Below are 18660 nucleotides of genomic sequence, written 5' to 3'. Positions count from 1 at the left end.
GGACAGGAGGCCTAGGGAAATACTCCAGGCTTAGCTAAGGTGGTATCTTGTGGATCGGGCAGGCTGGTGAGAAAGGAGAGGTTCGGAGTTCAGGAGAACCAGCAAGGCTTGTTTGTGCTGTAGAGAAGGAATCAAGTCCAGGAATATGGGGAGCCTTGCTCTCCAAGGCAATTTTTAAAAAAGATTTATTTATCTATTTTATGTATATGAGTATACAGTTGCTCTCTTCAGACACACCAGAAGAGGGCATCAGATCACATTACAGATGATTGTGAGTCACCATGTGGTTGCTGGGAATTGAACTCAGGATCTCTGGAAGAGCAGTTGGTGTTCTTAACTGCTGAGCCATCTCCAGCCCCAAATGATGGCAAATTTTATATGACAACTTGACTAGGCTGAAGGATGCAAGGTATCCAGTAACACAGGTCTGTGAGGGTCATCCAGAGGATATTAGCATTTTAATCAGCTAGAGGATCATTCTTACCAGTGTGGGCAGATATCCAATCCTGGGGCAGCCTGAAAATGATCTTCTGTCTTCTGGCCTCAGACATCTGAACTCCATGTTTTGGGAGTTTGGAGTCAGGGACTTAATGGACCAGTAGCAGCTCTGGTCCTTAGGCCTCTGACTCATTCTGAATGAAACCATTGGCTTTCCTGGTTCTCCCAGGCAGGATATCATGGAGCGTCTTGGCCTCACTAGTCAGGTAAGCAACTTCTATAATAAATATATACATATATATCCTATTGCTTATGTTTCCCTGGAGAAGCTGAGCTAGTACTATGCTCTTTGAAGACAGGAGAATGGCAAGACTCTGGGGCCAAAGGTTGAATCTGGGACCAAAGGCTGAATCTGGGACATGGACAATCATCAGGCCGGGAGTGCAGAATGGTAGCCATGCCAGAATGGAATGAACTTATTCTCCAATAGTCCTGAGTCCTTGACCAGTTTTGTTATCTCCTAGCTTGTGGACCATGGTGGTTTGAGTGAGAATGGCCCCCAAGGACTCACTATTTTAATGCTTGGTCATCAGGGAGTGGCACTATTTGAGAGGGATTAGGAGGTGTGACCTTTTTGGAGGAAGTGCATCACTGTGGGTGGGCTTTAAGGTTTCTTCTTCATGCTGTCTTGGATTTGGACATAGACCTCTCTTCAGCACCATGTCTGCCTATACACCACCATGCTTTCCACCATGATGATCATGGACAAAACCTCTGAAACTGTAAGCCTGCCCCAATTAAATGCTTTTATAAGAGTTGCCATGGTCACGGCGTCTGTTCACAGCAATAGAACACTGGCTAAGACACTGTCCTTGGCCTGCCTCTTAATATTTCTTTATTTCAGTTTCCTTGTTACCACATATGATTAACAATGGTTCTTGTTCTGCTGGTTCCCTGAAACAATGCTGGTAGAAGGCAGAACTTAGTGCTCAGAATACAGTCTTCTGGGAGCAGCCCTCTTGCAATTGATGCTATTAATAAAATACTAATGGCAAGCAAATTGGAAAGTAGAAGAACTCACCCATGGAGGATTGGGCACAAGAGCTCAATTACAGAATGATGGTTCTGGGACTATGAGCTGGCTCTTAAATACCCATGTCTGGTCTCTCATGATATTTGTTAACTTCTTGATATGGGGCTGGGACAGTTGAAACCTGCCTTTCTTACAGTGTGGCTGTAGGGCAGGGATGGGCCAAGTCTTTGTAAGCTAAGGTGATAAAACTGGTATGAGGAGCTGTTGCTTTGACCCCAGGAAATATGGGCCACTGATGACACTGCCCAGTGTAGCCTCATGTTTGGCTGGAGATTCCAGTCACCTTGGTGTGACACCCACAGGCAAGCAAGACACTGAATTTTCTGGTGGTAGCTGCCATTGCAGGAGGTAATCCTCAGCCCCTCACACAGAGACAGCATTTCTCAGGCCTCTGCCAGGAATTTCTGTGTTGTGGTGAGCTCTAGAATGTGGGCTCATCTCACTGTGGGTACCAGGTCATCATTACATTGCACTTGTATGACGCCAGAACTTGGAAAGAGGAGTCGTTAGTTCTGACTCATAGTGAGCCAAGAATAAATCCAGGCTCTGATGTTTCTAAACAAATAGGATCTTAAGCCATTCCCCAACTTCCCTGGACATTTGAACACGTGAGAATCTGCACTAAGTTCTTAGTTTGGCAGTCGAGAAAGGGTCATGTAATTCTCATGAAAAGTTGTCATGTATCTTGCTGGGCTTTACCCTCACCATAAAGCTGTGATGTGGATGAAGTAGTTATGACTCTTTTTATGAAGGGATCCATGCACAGAGGGCAGGAAAAGGTAGAATGCCGACCTAAACAAACCTCTATAACTGAGTGATAAAGTTTGACCCAAAGCAGTCTCCCTACTCTGTGGACTGTATTCTAGCCTGTTGTATAAACAACCTGTAACCTAAGCCACCAGCTTATCTTTGTAACCAGGCAACTGACTCTCAGCCAATCGTATCAGTTGATTTTCAGCCAATCACAGACTGCCAACAGATCAAACAGTGGTTCCATACAAGGCAAATTCTGGTTGTACCCAATGGAATGATTTCCAGATGTCACTCCCTCTTCTCTGATTATAAATGAAACCTAACTGGTCTTGTGCTGGGCCAGTCATGCTAGTCTGAAAGGCTGCCTGGTTCTAGAACCCGTTTCTTAACTCACGTAGGCTCCATAAAGTCTGACTTTTCTCTTATCAGATCTGTGGCAGTTAAATGGTACATCCCTTGCCAGAGGCTATCCAAGAATCTCTAGCTGCTGAGGATTCTAATTTCCGGCATGTGAGGTGGGGTCCAGAAATGATGACGTTATCAGCCCAGGGACAATTTCCAGAACTGGTTCTAGACTAATAGGAGCTCTGGCCAGGACACCCTTCAGGACTGAGAGGAACAGAACAGGTCACATAGCATCTATAGCCAACACTTCTCAAAGAAGAGAGACCTGCTGCTCTCAGTCTCAGTATGAAGCTCCCAGGACAGATGTGTGCCTCAGAGGCTGTGGGGTGTCTGGAGGGGCCTCTGCACGTGTGAAAGTGCATTTCCTCCTTTGAGGCCAGCTCTAGATCCAGGTGGCCTAAGCTTGAATCCTGATTCCTGGACTTCCTCACTATGTGGCTCTGATTTATTTTCTTACCATATGAAACCATTGATTTGACTTTCAGGAAGTAGGCCTTGGTAGTCCCTCCAGTGCACAGTGTGTACACAGTAATTGCCAGTTACTACTGAGAATAACATACACAACCCCTTGCATTCTCCGAGTTTGTGGCCAGATTCAGCCTGAAGGGAATAAGTGGAGAGATAAATGTGTCTGACCAAAGCAAACCTAACCCTAGATTTAGGTTGTCATATCTATGTGATGTGAGAGGGACCCGCTGAGGCTAGATGAAGAGACAGTCCATCTTCCAGGGCCAACCCACACCCTCTGGCTGGTATTGACATGTGCCTCCAGTGGCCACTAAGAGGCCATCACTGATCTTCAGTGAATATCGCTGGAGAGCAGGGACATGGTGGTGGAATGGACCCAGGCTGCTGGTCTGCCCCTCTCAGCCATGTTTCTTCTATATGATGCTAGGTAATTTTAGAATCTGTCAACATAGTGGCAAAAGATGCAGGCCAGGCTGGGCGGTCTGTAACCACACAAGTGGGTGTCCACGGAGCTGTCCACTCTGCCATTCACTGTCCTGGCATCAGGAAAACATCACTAATGTTCTTGATTCTGGAAACTACATCCTCATCTTGGACTTTCTCCATTACCACCAACCCCAATGTGCTTGGATGGTTGCCCTGGGGAATTAGCTCAGTGCAAAACAAATAAAACTGTATTTTATTTTGGGTCATTGGCAACAAGATGGGTTCTAACTGCTCACTAGAGTCTGTTCAACTGGAAGTGGGACCAAGCATCACTTCAGGGAACCACAAAGTTTGACCTTCCACCTGGATGTACAGACTGTAGAAGGATCATGTTTCAAAGGGTTTTACATGCTCTGCTGTATGAATGTGAACACCAAAGCTCATGCTCAGAGAACAGAAGCAACTTGCCCAGTGTCTTCGTTAAGATTTCCATTGCTGTGAAGTAACACCATGATCAAGGCAACTCTTATAAAGGACAATACTTAATGGGGCTGGCTTACTGGATCTGAGGTTCAGCCTATTATCATCATGGACGGACACAGCAGTGTCCAGGCAGACATGGTGCAGGAGAAGCTGAGAGTTCTATATTGTATTCAGAAAGCAAACAGAAGAATGGCTTCTAGGCAGCTAGGAGGAAGGTCTCAAAGCTCACCTCCACAGTGGCACACTTGTCCCAATAAGGTCATACCTACTCCCCCAAGACACACCTCCTAATACTGCTGATTACTTCCAGGGCCAAGCATATTCAAACCATTACACCCAAGGTCACATGACAGATCTGGGAACCAGAATGAGACCCACATCCCTGAAGCCCAATATCCCCAGGCCAATCCATCCTCCAGCTGGTTTCCAGGGGGCCACAATTCTTGAACCGTTTCTCTCTTTTTCTCTTTTCTTCTCTTTACTTTTCCTTTCCCTCTCTTCTTCTCTCCCTCCCTTCCTCTCTTCCCCCTCCCTCTGTCCCCTCCCTTCTTCCCTCCTCCCCCTCTCCCTTCCTCCCTTCCTTTCTTTCATTCTATATATAGATTTTTGGAGACAGGGTTTCTCTGGGTAGCCCTGGCTGCCTTGGAACTCGCTGTGTAGACCAGGCTGGCCTCCAACTTAGAGATCCACCTGCCTCTGCCTCCTGGCATACGCACCACCACTGTCTGGCCTCTTGGATGTTTTCATTTGCAGTGAGGTAGACACTTGGTGACTCTGAATTCCACTTGTGAGAAACACCTATTCTAAAAGGACATCTGATAGCATAATAACCTTTACTGTCATTAAGGACAGTTGTTTTAGAGGATCTGAACCCCTAATCCTTGGAGATAAATTCTGCTTAGTGAAATGCAGAGTTGTTCAGCATAAAGCAGCCAGCTTCCATCATTAACCTACATGAAACTAGCCAGACAGCTGACACGTCTCTCAGAAAGTCCAGGTGTCTGACTACACGGAGATCTCATTTCTCCCACAGCTGGATTCTGGTTCATAGAGCAATACCCGAGAGTCTAGAAGCCTATGGTTTGAGAGCATACACAGTGTTTTCATGCAAAATCTGAACGGCTGTAGCCATGCGGGGGACAGGCTTCCTGCTGACACGCTGTTTGAGGGTCCTGAAAGGTGGTGTTCACTGAGCATAGCACTCAGCCATTTGAAACGAAAGCAGGAATGTTTGAGTGTGTCTGGGGTGAGTGGGGGAGGGTTGACTATTTAATAGGTAAAGCTTCTGACTGGGACAGTATAAGCTAGCATTTCCTTGGGACATTACAATTACTGTTACCCAATCTCGTGGCACTAGCCTGTTCTCTTGGAGGCTGAGGCAGGAGGATTGAAAGTTGTCTAGATTAGAGAGAGGGGTTAACATTCATTCCTACAAAAGCATCCTTTGATGAATGTAGATTTACCACAGATATCCACCCTTTCGTAGCAGCAATCAGTAACTACAGTAATGTGGCTTGTTGCTGCCATTTGCAGACAGAAGCACCTTGGGCCCTTTATTTTCACAATGGCCTGACAAGGCTGACATTCGTATTCCCATCTCAGCAGAAGGAATAGAGACACAGAGTAAGGAAGTTGCCGAAGGCAGTACAGAAAACAAATAACAGAGACAGATTGTGAACCAACCCTGCCTTGGGAGGTTCTCATGCAGCCGTAGCTGGCCTTGAACTTATTATGGAGTCAAAGATGACCTTGAACTTCTGATCTTTCAACTATCACCTTCCTGGTGTTAGAACTACTAGCCTGTACCACCATACCTGGTTTTTATATAGAACCGAGGATCCAACCTAAGTCTTCACATGTACTAGGCAGGCGCTCTACCAACTAAGTTCCTCCCAGCCCTGAGATGAGGTCCTGTGGATCAGAATATGGGGAGACCAGGAGTATTCATTTAGACAAAATGTCCCTACATTTTGGAATTCCATGTAACTACAGGATAGGAGTCTCGGATCTGGACATGGAAAAGGTGTCTTCTAGATACATATCCCCAGCTCTCCCTTGGCCTCAAGGGTTTTAGAACCCTGTCCTAAATGAAGGCAACAACTTAGTGTTGATCAGTGGGAGCACCACCCAGGGGAGCTCAGCACTGTTTCTAAGCCCTTCTCTCTAAGGACTGACGTCAGAACCAACTGGACCCTACATCAAGGCTCTCCTGCTTCTGCCCAGAGCCATCCTTTCTCATCACAGAGAGCCACTGTCCTGACTACGAACAACGATCAGTGTCTCCTGTCACACATACATAGTATAAGCCATTCCCTGACTCTGTGGCTTTCAGTTATCCACACCATCCCAGCCCCCACCACTACCTTCTAATGATGTAGGGAAGGGAGGTATGTGGATCTGGGAGGAGTTGAGGAGAGGGAGGACCATGATCAACATAAACTGTATGAAAATTTCAAAGAACTAATAAGAAAACCAAGAAGAAAAATGAAGGAGGGAGAGGTGTGACCTCAGCCTTGTTTACGTAGCCGTGTGCTGCTAGAAGGTTCAGAGAGGTTTCTAAACCCTGTAACAGGAAGCCTGCACCCCGGGGTAACTGGCCACGAAGTTAGTCAAAAAGGTTACAAAATTTTCTCTGTACAGTCTAAGAACACCAGGCCTGTGATTACTTCAGATTCGGTCAGACAAAACAAAGCCCTTGGGTTGGGCGACAAGCCTTGACAGCTCACTGGCACTAGTACCACAGTCTTTTGCTTTAAGGACCTCAAGCTTGATGTGAGAGAATCTTTGAATAGTCTAGTCAAAATAAAACAAGTGGGAAGCTATGTCCCAGGCTGGCGAGGACCTCAGATGTAGCACTTTAGTCTGCTATGCCCTGAAAACCTATGGCTAGTCCAACTGTGAGGCCTGGGGCTTCTGTGAAGGCACTGGCTTACCTCTGTGGAGGAACAAGTCCCTAGGACGTTCTTTGGATAACTGCATCCATTCTGCACTCTGTCACCTGACCTCCTCTGTCCCCTCAACTGATCACATGTAGCAGAGGGACAGCCAACATGCCAACATGCTGCTAACACCCTCTCCACTGAATCCTGTGTGTGAGTTTGAATTTTAGGTAACAAAAGCATTAGGGATGTGGTCTGAAAGGAGAAGCCATTGACTATCATAGAGTGGGGAGTGTGTTGGTCCCAAGTATGACCAACATACTTTAGTTCCCCAATTGTATCCTAGATCCTGGAGGGTCACCTTTCCTTTGTCTTTGTCACCTTGGGACTCCAGTTTCATTATCCAGTAACTTTAAAAACTGTGTCATTGTCCTAACCACAAGGTCATTTTGTCACAACCTAAGGCAGAGTCTTTCACCAGCTGTGGTCCTTACTGCAGTGGTGGCTGGTGGCCTCAGGTTCTAGATAGAATAGTGATTCTCAACCCTCCTAATACTGCAACCCTTTAATACAGTCCCTCATGTGGTGACTCCTAACCATAAAAATTATTTTCACTGCTACTTCATAAGTGTAATTTTACTACTGTTATGAATTATATTATGAATATCTGTTGTTTTCTGATGGTCTTAGGTGACCCCTGCAAAAAGGTGGTTAGATTCCCAAAGGGGTTGAGAACCACTGAGATAGATGGATGGACGGATGGACGGACAGACAGATGGGGAAGGAAAAGATACTCAGGAGGCCCTATGATTCTTTCATTCACCTCATGGGTTACTTGAAAGAATTCTCACAGTCACCTCAAGATACATGGAGGGGCTCCCTATTCTCTGTTTAAATCTGATGCCCCAACACAGTAATTTGGATACTCAAACCCATTCCTAATTTACCCACAGCCAGGCACTCAGTGTGCAGCATGCATGGTGACCAGGGTGGACTCCACTTAGCAATGGATCTCTGTCCTTTAAGATCTTGGGATATCTGGCAGAAAGTCTTCCCTCATGTCTCAGGGAAGGGTGGGGTGGCATCACAGTAAGGTTAAGATGCCCTGGGTTGTGAGCACCCGACTCGCCAGCAAAGCAGACGCCACAACAGGACCCTTCTGCAACACGTTTATTGGGAGAGCATTTACTGCGTAGGCAAGAAGACCCCGAGCCCAGAACTGGTGCTGCTTATATAGGCCTAGGAGAGGCGTGTCTCACACCCAGATTGGTTATGCATTCTACCTCATTTGCATGTCTCTCATCTGATTGGTTATTCTCTCTCAGTAACTCACTGAGCCTCATTATCATACCTCATTTGCATGTCTCTCATCTGATTGGTTATTCTCTCTCAGTACCTCACTGAGCCTCATTATCATACCTCATTTGCATGTCTCTCATCTGATTGGTTATTCTCTCTCAGTACCTTGCAGAGCCTCATTATCATGCCCCAGGCCAGGCAGTAACTTGGTGAAAAACTTTACTGCATATGTACACATTTGTTGTTTACCCAAACTTATGCGTGGTTGCCAGGGGTAGCCTGTGCCACCTTGTAATGGCATCTGTGGCTTCCCACACTGGGTGCCCACAGCTTCTTACTCTTCAGTTAAAGGGTCTCTGAAGAGCCTTCTGCTCCAGGATGATACTATCAAGAGTAGTAGCACATCAGACAGGAAGAATACAATGAGATTGGTGGTTTGAATGAAATTAGGAGGTGTGGCCTTGTTGGAGAACATACGTCACAGGGAGTGGGCTTTGAGATTTTAGATGTTCAAGCCAGGCCCACTGTCACTCTCTTCCTAAAACCTACAGATCCAGATGTAAAATTCTTCCCTCCTTCTCCAGCACCATGTCTGCATGCAAGCTTCTCACCATGATGATAATGGACTAAACCTCTGAACCGTAAGCCAGCCCCAATTAAATGTTTTCCTTTGTAAGAGTTGCCATGGTCATGGTGTCTCTTCAAGGCAATAGAAACCCTAACTAAGACAGAGATCGTCTGGGACATTCTTTCACTTCTCAAGGGAGAAAACAGAATCTCATGGACAAAATTATTTTTGTTAAAAGTAATAGGGGACTTAAAAAAAAAAACCCAACAACTTCAGTTACCACATACCTACGGCCCCTGGATTAGCCATTTGGTCATTGATACATCCTGATGGGAGCGGCATCATCTATTGCATGACTTTTCCTGGGAAGCTGTGAATAAATGTTTATTTGCTCCTGTAGGACACCAATGAGAAACAAAGGAGCCTCGTTTGATAAGCCAGTGAGTTTATTGGGCTTGCATACGGGAGCATGGGTATTTATAGGAACATGAGAGACTCAGGCAGCTGCCTCGCCATAAGTCCTACACCAGTCGGGGTGACAGCCCAAGAAAGCTGCAGCTCTAGAGTTCCTTGCACAGATTGTAGGCACTTCTGCTGAAGAACATTTTCTCTCTCTGCAATGGTTTATTGCTCCTATGTAAAACTTCTGGAACTGGAGGGATGGCTTGGTGTGCCAAAGCACTTGTGGGATAAACCCGAGGATCCAATTTTGACCTCCAGACCCCACATGGCAGGAGAAAACCAAACCCTAAAAGCCATTCTCTAACTTCCACATGAACACTGTGTCATGTGCCAGACAGACAGACAGACAGACAGACAGACACACAGACACACACACACACACAGACACAAACACACCAAAAGGAAAAAAACAAAAACAAAATAAAACTTTTGGTAGGTGCCTTGTAAGTCTTGTCTTTTGAATGTTCTGGGCTTGGATAGTGTCCTCAGTTTTCCTGCATTTTAGAAGCCCCCTCCTCCCTTGGGGTGGGGGCAGTTTCAATTCAGAGGAATGGTCTTACCTCAGTATCATCAGTTCATTATCAAGGTCAAATAACTAACAGGAAGGAGCAGGCTAAGTGAGAATGGAGCCCGAAAAATATGACCTGGGAATGCAGACTCTCACCATAGTGGGACCCAAGTCCTGTCCTTCAGGCTGCAGCACTGGCTCCTCTGTGGGGTCCAGGATTCTATTGGGTTGCCCGTCCAGGCTTCCACTTCCACTGGCGAGCTGGTGCTCATCCACAGGACAGGAAAACAGAGATGGATAGCTTCAGAACAGATGATAGAAGACCAGGGCAGCCCTTAAATGGTCTACAGTGATGTTTTCAGTCTTGCTTTACCTGTAAGCTCACAAGGTTTGAGTTGGAAAAATATTCATCTAGGTATCAAAACTATAATTGCCTAGAACACTTAGAGAGGGTGGTACTGTTGGAGGAGAGAGTCTTGGAAGCAATGGGGCCTCCAGTTTGGTGGTCCTGATTCTGTGCCTCTGCATCCACCCGTGTGTCAGTCACCACACGCCTCGGTCATCTCGGGGCAGCAAACAGTGGCGGGGGTTCTGTAACCATCCAGCCCACACAGAGGGAGGGCTCTCTTCTCTTCCTTCATAAGCTGAGTAGAGCACAGGCTAGGACACTGCTTTACCCTGAATGACCCCAGCTTGGCCAATGTGAGGCAAGGCAACTGGCAGCCCCAGGTCAACTGCCTAGGGGTTGGGACATCAGTTAAACCCAAGTAGGAGGCAGCATATTACCGAGAGCTGGGCACCAGTCAAGCGTGCCCAGTGTGCACACTTAACATTTTTTATCTTCAACCCCCACTAGACGTGAGAATGGCCAGAAAGGAGACTTGGGAATTCCAGTTGGCCAAGCAGCCATCAGAGAGTCTATGAGAGCCAGAGGCAAGGAAACCTATGACTACCTCATGGGGATCTGGGGAGATTAAATAATGTAAATATATACAAATAACTTAGAAGAACACCAATATATAGTAGGGGCTGTCTTTTAATAATAACTCAACTGTGAGGAGCCTAAAATATTAGCTACCCTTAGTGTAAATATTTGTATCTGTCTGTCTTAGTTCAGTTTTCTGTTTGTTTTTTTGAGACAGCATTTCCCTGTGTCGCCCTGGCTAACAGGGAACTCCCTCTGTAGACCAGGCTGGCCAAAACCTCAGAGATCAGCCTGCCTCTACCTCCTGAGTACTAAGATTAAAGGCATGCACCACTACAGCTGGCCTTAGTTCAGTTTCTGTTGCTACAATTAACACCACAAACATTAAATTATAAACCCAAAGTAAATTATAAACCATCAAAGGTTTTTAGCTCTTGGTTCTGGTAGTTGGGCAATTCAAGACTGAGGGCTGTGTTTGTGGGGGAGGGGACTCCTGGCTGTGAAGAAAGTAAAATCAGTCATCTACTCACAAGGGCGACACCTCCCAACTCAGTCACCTCTTAAAGATGCTACCTGTCACCTGTGGACCGCGAGGTGGAGATAATTTCCAGCAGATGAATTTGGGGACACACATACTTTTACCTCTTTCTCTTAGGGCTTGTCCTTCTGTCTGGCTGATATGTCTTAGTGCATCCCCAAATCCTTGATGAAGCTATAAGCTTCTGGAGGCTGAGGCTCTGCAAGTCTCCTCTGGTTCTCCCTTCCTATCCAGCACTTTACCTATGGAGGAGTCCACATTCACTGAACAATTGGTTGACTTAGAGCTAGCAATCTGGGTTCCTGGCTCACAGTGTGGGGGAAACACTGTAAAGCAGTCATTCTTTATGCTGATTCAGTGCAGTGGAACTCACCAAAGATGGAAGATTGTGTTTTACCAGCTTAACCAACTGTATTGGTCTGAAGAAAAATAGCCACCATAGGCTCATAGGGAGTGGCATTACTGGAGGGTGGCTTTGTTCGAGGAAGTATGTCACTGGGGGATGGGCTCTGAGGTTTCAAATGGTCAAGCCAGGCCCAGCGTCCCTCTTGTTTCCTGCTGCCTGCTGGCATGGATATAAAATTCTCAGCTGCCTCTCTAGTACCATATCTGTGTGCCACCATGCTTCCTGCCATGACAATAATGGACTAAATCTCTGAACTGGAATTAATGTTTTTTCTTTAACTAATTAAATGTTTTTTCTGTATAAGAGTTGTCATGGTCATCATGTTTCTTCATAGCAATAGAGTGCCATGCAGACCTTCTCCCTCCCACTTTTACATCCTGCTGAGTCTGTGGTGGTAGCACCAATCTACTGGTAGCTGGGCAGCTCATAGGAGGGACAGGCAGAGATCCCCATGTTTGCAGAAGGTAGGGTAGGTGGGCTTATTGGGCTGACACAGAACTCCTTAACCTAAATCTTGTCATATAGCCCTCTTGTAGCCATAGCAACTGTCCCCAGGTTCTGGTACCTTGCTTTATCCCTTAAGGCCTGGTGTGGAAATGGCCTCCCATTTCCTGTTAGTTCTATAGGCGTAGCCATTCCTTTTAAGGGCACGTGAGGGATTACTTAGATTTGGTTAATAGGGGTCTGAAGACCAACCCTAAATGTGGGCAGGGACATTCCACAAGGGATGGTGTCCCAGACAAAGTAAACATGGAAAATGAGGACAGACATCATCCATCGCTTTCTGCTTCCTATGCATGGATACAATGTGACCGGCTTTGTCAAGCTCCTGTGGCCTGGACTTGCCAGCCATGATGGACTGCACCCGCCCACTGAGCAAGAACCAAGCTTCCTTTCTTCGCTTGCATTTGTAAGCTATTCTATCACAACGAGAGTCACTGATACAGGTGGCCCTTCCCTTTGCCCTTCATTGAGTTCCTGTCAGTAGCCCTGCTCCCACGGGTCATGGATCTCTCTCTGCAGGGATTTTGCATATACAGGAAAGTGTACGTGTAGGAGTGCACACAAACACACGTGCACAGTGTGGACGGTTAAACACAAAAATATAAACACACTGTAGCGGCATCAGTCATAATTTACTCCTTCCTTTTGTCTCTAGTTTCTGTTTTTTCTACCATGTAGTATTAATGTAAAAAAAACAAACAAATAAAAAACCTGTTTACTAAATAAATCACACAGATTAAAAAAAAAAAATCCAGTTGATTCTGTGAGAATCAGGCTGGGGAAAGGCTCCAAGCCCCCAGATCCCAATTATCTCAGGACACATGTGACCCTGATCTACTTTGGTGGAAGCTATAGGTACTGTACACGACTCCCTGGCTCAGGTGTCATGGGGATTAATGAGATAAACATGTCTGGGACTTGGGATTCTTAAGATAATTAAAAGGGACATAAGCCTATTATCATTCCTGGGCTTGGAAAGGTTTTTTTACCTTTGGCTGGTCTGTCAGACTGTTAGAAACACCCAGGTGTCCAGTAGGCGCTAGAGGGCCAGTCCACTGTGAGCTGGGACCAGCAGATGGCCTAGCAGTTCTCAGCTTTTCGTTTGCATAGTAAGCACCTGGAATGTGCCACACAGAGACTGTCTTTGGTGCTCATCCCACAGCTTCTGGTTGCGCAGGGCTGAGATGGAACCTAGGAATCTTTGAGTTAGAGAAGCTAGCCCTTCCCACTTAACCGACCCGCGCATATGGTGGAGATCAGTCGTGTCTCAGCCATGAGTTTGACCTGCAAGTCCTGCTTGCTCTCAGTGAGCAGAGGAGAGGGGGACAGAGATGTGGAAATGAACCAGGTGGCTGAGAAGGGCAGGCCTAGTCTGCCTAAGCAAACCTTGTCTTCACCCAGGAGGAAACCCACAAGCAGGGCATCGAGCCCCACCCGGGCGATTAGTGCTCCGGAAACCACGGGGACCCACTGGAGGCTTTGACTGATGCGGCGTTCTTTTCCATTTCTTCTCTGATTACATTGATCCTGTACTTTTGCTGATGTTGTGACAGTCTAATTATAGACTGCTCAGCTGCTGAGCAAACAGTCGTCCCCTCTTGGTAAATCTGCCTGTTACACAAGCGCCGTCCCCGGGACACTGTCATTATGGGTAGCCAGCCCCGCGAAGCGAAGCGAAGCAAAGCGCCTTGGGCAGCAAGGCCCTGTGCCCTGCACTACCTGAGCTGGAGGCAACAGGAGTGACCAAGATAGATTTTCTTTTTTTAACAGATGGGGAAACAGAGGCCCAAGGCAGTGGAAAGATCGACACCACAAGCAGAGAGGAATGGAAACCCGGACTTGAATAAGGGGTGGGTATCCAAATCCCTTCCCCCTCCCCTTTTCTTCCCACCAGACATCCACTAAGTGCCTATTCTAAGAATTTTGAAGAGGAAAAGTGCCACTGCCCAAGAGAGGAGTATAGCAAGGTAGGGCCAGCTGGATGGCCTCCACCCTAGAAACTTCTCAAGAATCCATTTTCCTGGCCTCAGGCTCAAGACTTCAGAAACTTGTTTGCATTGTGTCCCAGAGTCAGGAAGATGACAGGGTGCCAAACTGCCTGCACAAACCTCACAGGAGACTGGGCGTGACGCTAGAAGGGAGAGAACATATTCTGGCCACCAACACGTGAGCTTCCTCCTTCTGGAGAACTTTCTGCTTTGAGAGGCAGAACCTGGCTCCCAAAGTGAAGACAGAAACGGCAGCTAACCCACAGGCTGGCATTCTTTGTCTGTGGGGTTAATCGGATGCATCTTCCAATCCCAGATTATGAAGAGAAAGAAGCTGGTGATGGCCTGCAACAGGGACATTCACACAGAGATTCTGCTTACCAGTTGGTACCGGGGACAATTGCATCCAGTTTTCAGGGTCAGCAGCCTCAGCAGCAGCACCTGTGGCCTAGATCTACCATGATGTCCAGACGTCTCCTGTACCTATCCTGTGCTTGGCCTTTTAGGCCACATGCCTAGTAGCATGATTCTGTGGGCCCCTTAATAGATTTTAAATAAATTCCATTTTGCTTAAGCCAGCCAAAGTCACTTTTGAGTGCTTAAGACTAAAAATCCAGACAGACAGGAGGACTGAAAGACCCAGGTGTGAGCAGAACGTGACACCTGTTAGGGGAATGGACCACTCCCAGAAGCAGGGCATCCCCTTTCTTTGGCAAAGAGTGTGGAGACAGCAGGAGCCACTAATGGAAACGGACTCCTGGGTTAGCAGTGTCCGCACTGAGGAAGGCTGATTCGACAGTGTTGACCCAGCGGTTAGGAGGTGATCAATTAACAATTCACACCCATGAAATCTCTCTTCCCAGTAGGAGAGTTAAAACTTTAATCCTCCAGTAAGACATAGGGGTTCTCAAAGTTAGGGCAAACATAGAAAGGTACTGAGAACTTATTCTTTCCTGCTGTCTTCTGCCTTGCTTGACAACGTGTCTTAGCCAGTAATGAAAGAAAATGAAAAGTTGGCAAAGGACCCTGCCGTCCCCTCCCCTTCCTCTGTTAACACACAGCTCCAGGAAGCAAGTAGGTAAGTCCCATCATTGTTTCTGTCTCTGTCTCAGGAAACTGAGACTCAGACTGGTGAAATTCAAGTTGATAGCTTGGTTAGGCCTAGGAGACAAGCCTCCTGACTCTACCCTGTGTCCTCTCCCCAAGGACATACCTTCAGCGAACCGGGAAGAAAAAGACTAGAGGTGGCTAGGAGGGGGTTGGAACAGCTTTGATATTCTGCCAGGGCCTCAGTCATCCTTCTTGCTGTCTGGGCCCCATCATATCCTCTTCACCATATTCCCTTCACCATCCGTGCCTCTCTGCTCCTGCTATGCCATGCCTACTGTCTCAGCCAAGGTCAGTGTGCAACCATCCCTCTTCCTGTTCCATTCACTCATACCAAGTCCTAGGGCCTGTTCATACTGGACTTCTGTACTAATTTGGGTCTTGCTGATGTGAAGAGACACCATGACCGTGGCAATTCTTATAAAGGAAAACATTTAACTGCAGGTGGCTTACAGCTCAGAGGTTGAATCCATTGTCATCATGGTGGGAAGCATGGTAGTACACAGGCAGACATACGTGGTCCAGAGAGGTAGCTGGGAGTTCTACATCCAGATCAGCATGCAGCAGGGATGAAGAGACGCTGGGCCTGGCTTGAGTATTTGAAACAGCCCAAAGCCCACCCTCAGTGACGCACTTCCTCCAACAAGGCCACACCTCCAAATAGTGCCACTCCCTAAACCAATGGGATCATTGTCATTCAAACCACCACAGCTTCCTTACAAATAAAAGCTGAACCTTTTTACTCCAAAGTTAACTATCTTCTTGCAATGCCGAAGAATAACAACAACAAAACAACAACAACCCAAACCCAAAACAAACAAACAAAATGCATATTGGCCTGAACCAACCAGAGAGGAAATGAAGGTCAGCGGAAGGTATACCATAATCCTCCTTGCCCCTGACTCACTGAGGTACAGACAAAGCATCTGTACGGAAGTATATTATAATCACCTTGCTATTCCTTTATTTTTTTAATCTGTATGTAGACAGCATAAATTTGCTTAGTGTGGAGGGATATCCATTGTTCTATGTTCTTATTGAGGTCCCGTACCCACTTTAAGCATATTAATAATGCTGACACTAATCATGTTAAGGAAGATACTTGGAAGATATTTGAATAAATATTATGACAACTCACTCTGAGATAATATAATCAAAAAGTCTTTCCTACCCAATAAGGACAGTAATGGTGGCATTCCTTTGATTTGCTGGAGTACTGAAAATAATTTTACTGAGTCATGAAATGTCTAGGGTTATTCTAAAAGAAGGCACTCTTGCATTTTGAAGACTGTTTTACCTGTTTTCCCACCCTTGGTTTCTCTAGGCACAAACCAGTAGATTATTCTGAATGAAAAAAGAAAGGAAGGAAGGAAGGAAGGAAGGAAGGAAGGAAGGAAGGAAGAAAGAAAGAAAGAAAGAAAGAAAGAAAGAAAGAAAGAGAGGAAGGTAGGTTCTTGGAGCATTTTGATTGGCTATATGCCAGTAGAGGCTGGAATCTGGCAAGGAGGCACCCAAGAGTCTTGCATGGACAGTTTAAATATCTGGTTCCATGTCCAGTGGGCAGGACCTGGCAACCTCCTGAGCCTCCTGCCAACTTCAAGGTGCCATGGTTTATAAGGTAGAAAGAACACGGTGTATTTAAAAATAAGAAGAAAGAAACACAGATTCTAAAAAAGTTGAGCAAGGGTGGGGGTAGGGGTTGGGGGTGGGAGTAGCCAGAGGGAAAGCACACACTGTGGGACTAGAACCACTTTCATTTCTGGATCCTGCCCTCCTCGTCTCCCCATCACAGAATTGCCTAATTTGTTCAGGAAGTTGAACAAAATGTCACCTAAGCAAAGGGCAGATCAAACTTTAGGTTTAGAAGTTACTTGTGGTAAGAGAGCAGAAGGGGCTAACAGGGAAGAGAAGAGCCAGCCAGCCAGGAGGGGGCCTGGGAGAGACCTGAGAGGGGGCAGAACAAAGCATATGGCAAACATGTACGTCTGAAACATCATGGTGAAAACCACTAATGTGCATGCTAACTAAAACATCTACTACTATCAATGACCTCCGCTGACCAGATCCAAGTCAAAGGCCAAGGTAATAATTTGCTTAAATGTTATTGAGATTGGAGCCTTGCAGAAGGGCAGCTATTTCCTCAAGGCTTGAAACCCAATTCTTAGAAGAGCGCAGAGGCAATCATCTTTGTGGCTTTGGGCTAGGCAGAGATTCCTTAAACAGGGTGCAAAACACTAAGCATTAGAGATAAGACTGGTACATCGGGCTGATTGAAAATTATGAAACTCTTTTAGTCTGATACAGGTTGAGAGAAGGGATTTGGAATAGATATAAGGCATTATATCTGGAATATGTGAAGAACTGAATACAGTTCAAACAGGCAAAAGACACAAATAGATACTTCTCAAAGAACATCTTAATGGGTGATAGACATCTGAAAAGTTGCTCAACAGCATTGGTCACCAGAGAAATGAATGCCTAATTATAGTGAAATATACATCCCTGTTGTAAATTTACAAAGAAAGCACTTAGGCTAAGGAGATGGCTCAGAGGGTAAAGCAGCTTGTGGCTAAGCCTGAGGATGAACTCAGTTCCACCCCCAGACCCCACATGGTGGAGAGCTGGAGCTCCCAAGAGTTGTTCAATGCCCTCGACACAGCCACTGTGGCATGCACACACCCCCCTCCAATAATAAAGTGTAACTAAAGACATTTTAAATACCATGTTACCAAATGGTAAATGCGTGGGGTCATCAGGATCTTTACAGTGCTGGCTGAAGCATTAAACAGACTACCCATTCTGCTTTACGGATAGATCTATTTTTGTCTGTTTTATGGTTTAAGCTTGTTGTTTTCTCTTTGGTTGTTATTTTTATAACCCAGATAATTGGAAATATATTTAAAGGTTAACATTGTGTGTATACTCTGTGAACCAGAATTTCCAGTCTCCAAGCGTGTGCTTGGCACAAATGAATGCTGTATAGCAGACATATGGAAGAATGTTGACAGCAACTTCACAACGGACTGTCCAAAACCTGAAGCAAATGAAGTGCCTATCAGACGGTAAGCTGAGGGCATAAAGTGTTGGTTATTTAATGAATATGCAGTGGTGAAGAATGAGCCACGGTTACATACAACACCACAGAGAAATCTCACGGAGAGAAAAATGTTCACCCTCTGTTTCCCCATGAATAGTTCAAATACCAGAACAATTGACATATGAAGACTGAGTTCTTAATATTGGTAACCCTGCAATCTATTGAGTGACAGGGGCCATGGCTAAGCTGGAAATGTTCTGGGTGACAGCTCTGTGAGTACACACACCCATCATTTTGTACACAATAAAAGACACTGTGAGATCAGAAAGGGCTCACATTATCAACAAAAAAGCTGGCCATATATCCTGAATTT

At 46.0% G+C, this 18660-nt stretch overlaps 2 long non-coding RNA genes across 9 annotated transcripts in view; one reads left to right on the top strand and one right to left on the bottom strand.

Annotated features, from left to right (window-relative positions):
* The window catches only part of Gm12474, a 35809-nt gene extending 21840 nt beyond the window's left edge, over nt 1-13969 (bottom strand). For 7 of the 8 annotated variants that reach the window (XR_867498.3, XR_867500.3, XR_375899.4 and 4 more), the window contains exon 1: nt 9939-13969. This is a non-coding gene — a long non-coding RNA (predicted gene 12474). The remainder of the gene's footprint in view (nt 1-9938) is intronic. The other variant, XR_375896.4, reaches the window with a different exon arrangement.
* The window catches only part of Gm40106, a 45991-nt gene extending 31981 nt beyond the window's left edge, over nt 1-14010 (top strand). Inside the window, exon 3 of the long non-coding RNA XR_867503.2 lies at nt 13926-14010. This is a non-coding gene — a long non-coding RNA (predicted gene, 40106). The remainder of the gene's footprint in view (nt 1-13925) is intronic.
* Nucleotides 14011-18660: the final 4650 nt, after the last annotated feature.

Source organism: Mus musculus, chromosome 3 (genome assembly GCF_000001635.26).
Source record: "Mus musculus strain C57BL/6J chromosome 3, GRCm38.p6 C57BL/6J".
Classification (NCBI taxonomy): Eukaryota; Metazoa; Chordata; class Mammalia; order Rodentia; family Muridae; genus Mus; species Mus musculus.
The sequence above is the reverse complement of the archived record's forward strand: the minus strand, read 5'-3'. Positions and strand labels throughout refer to the sequence as shown.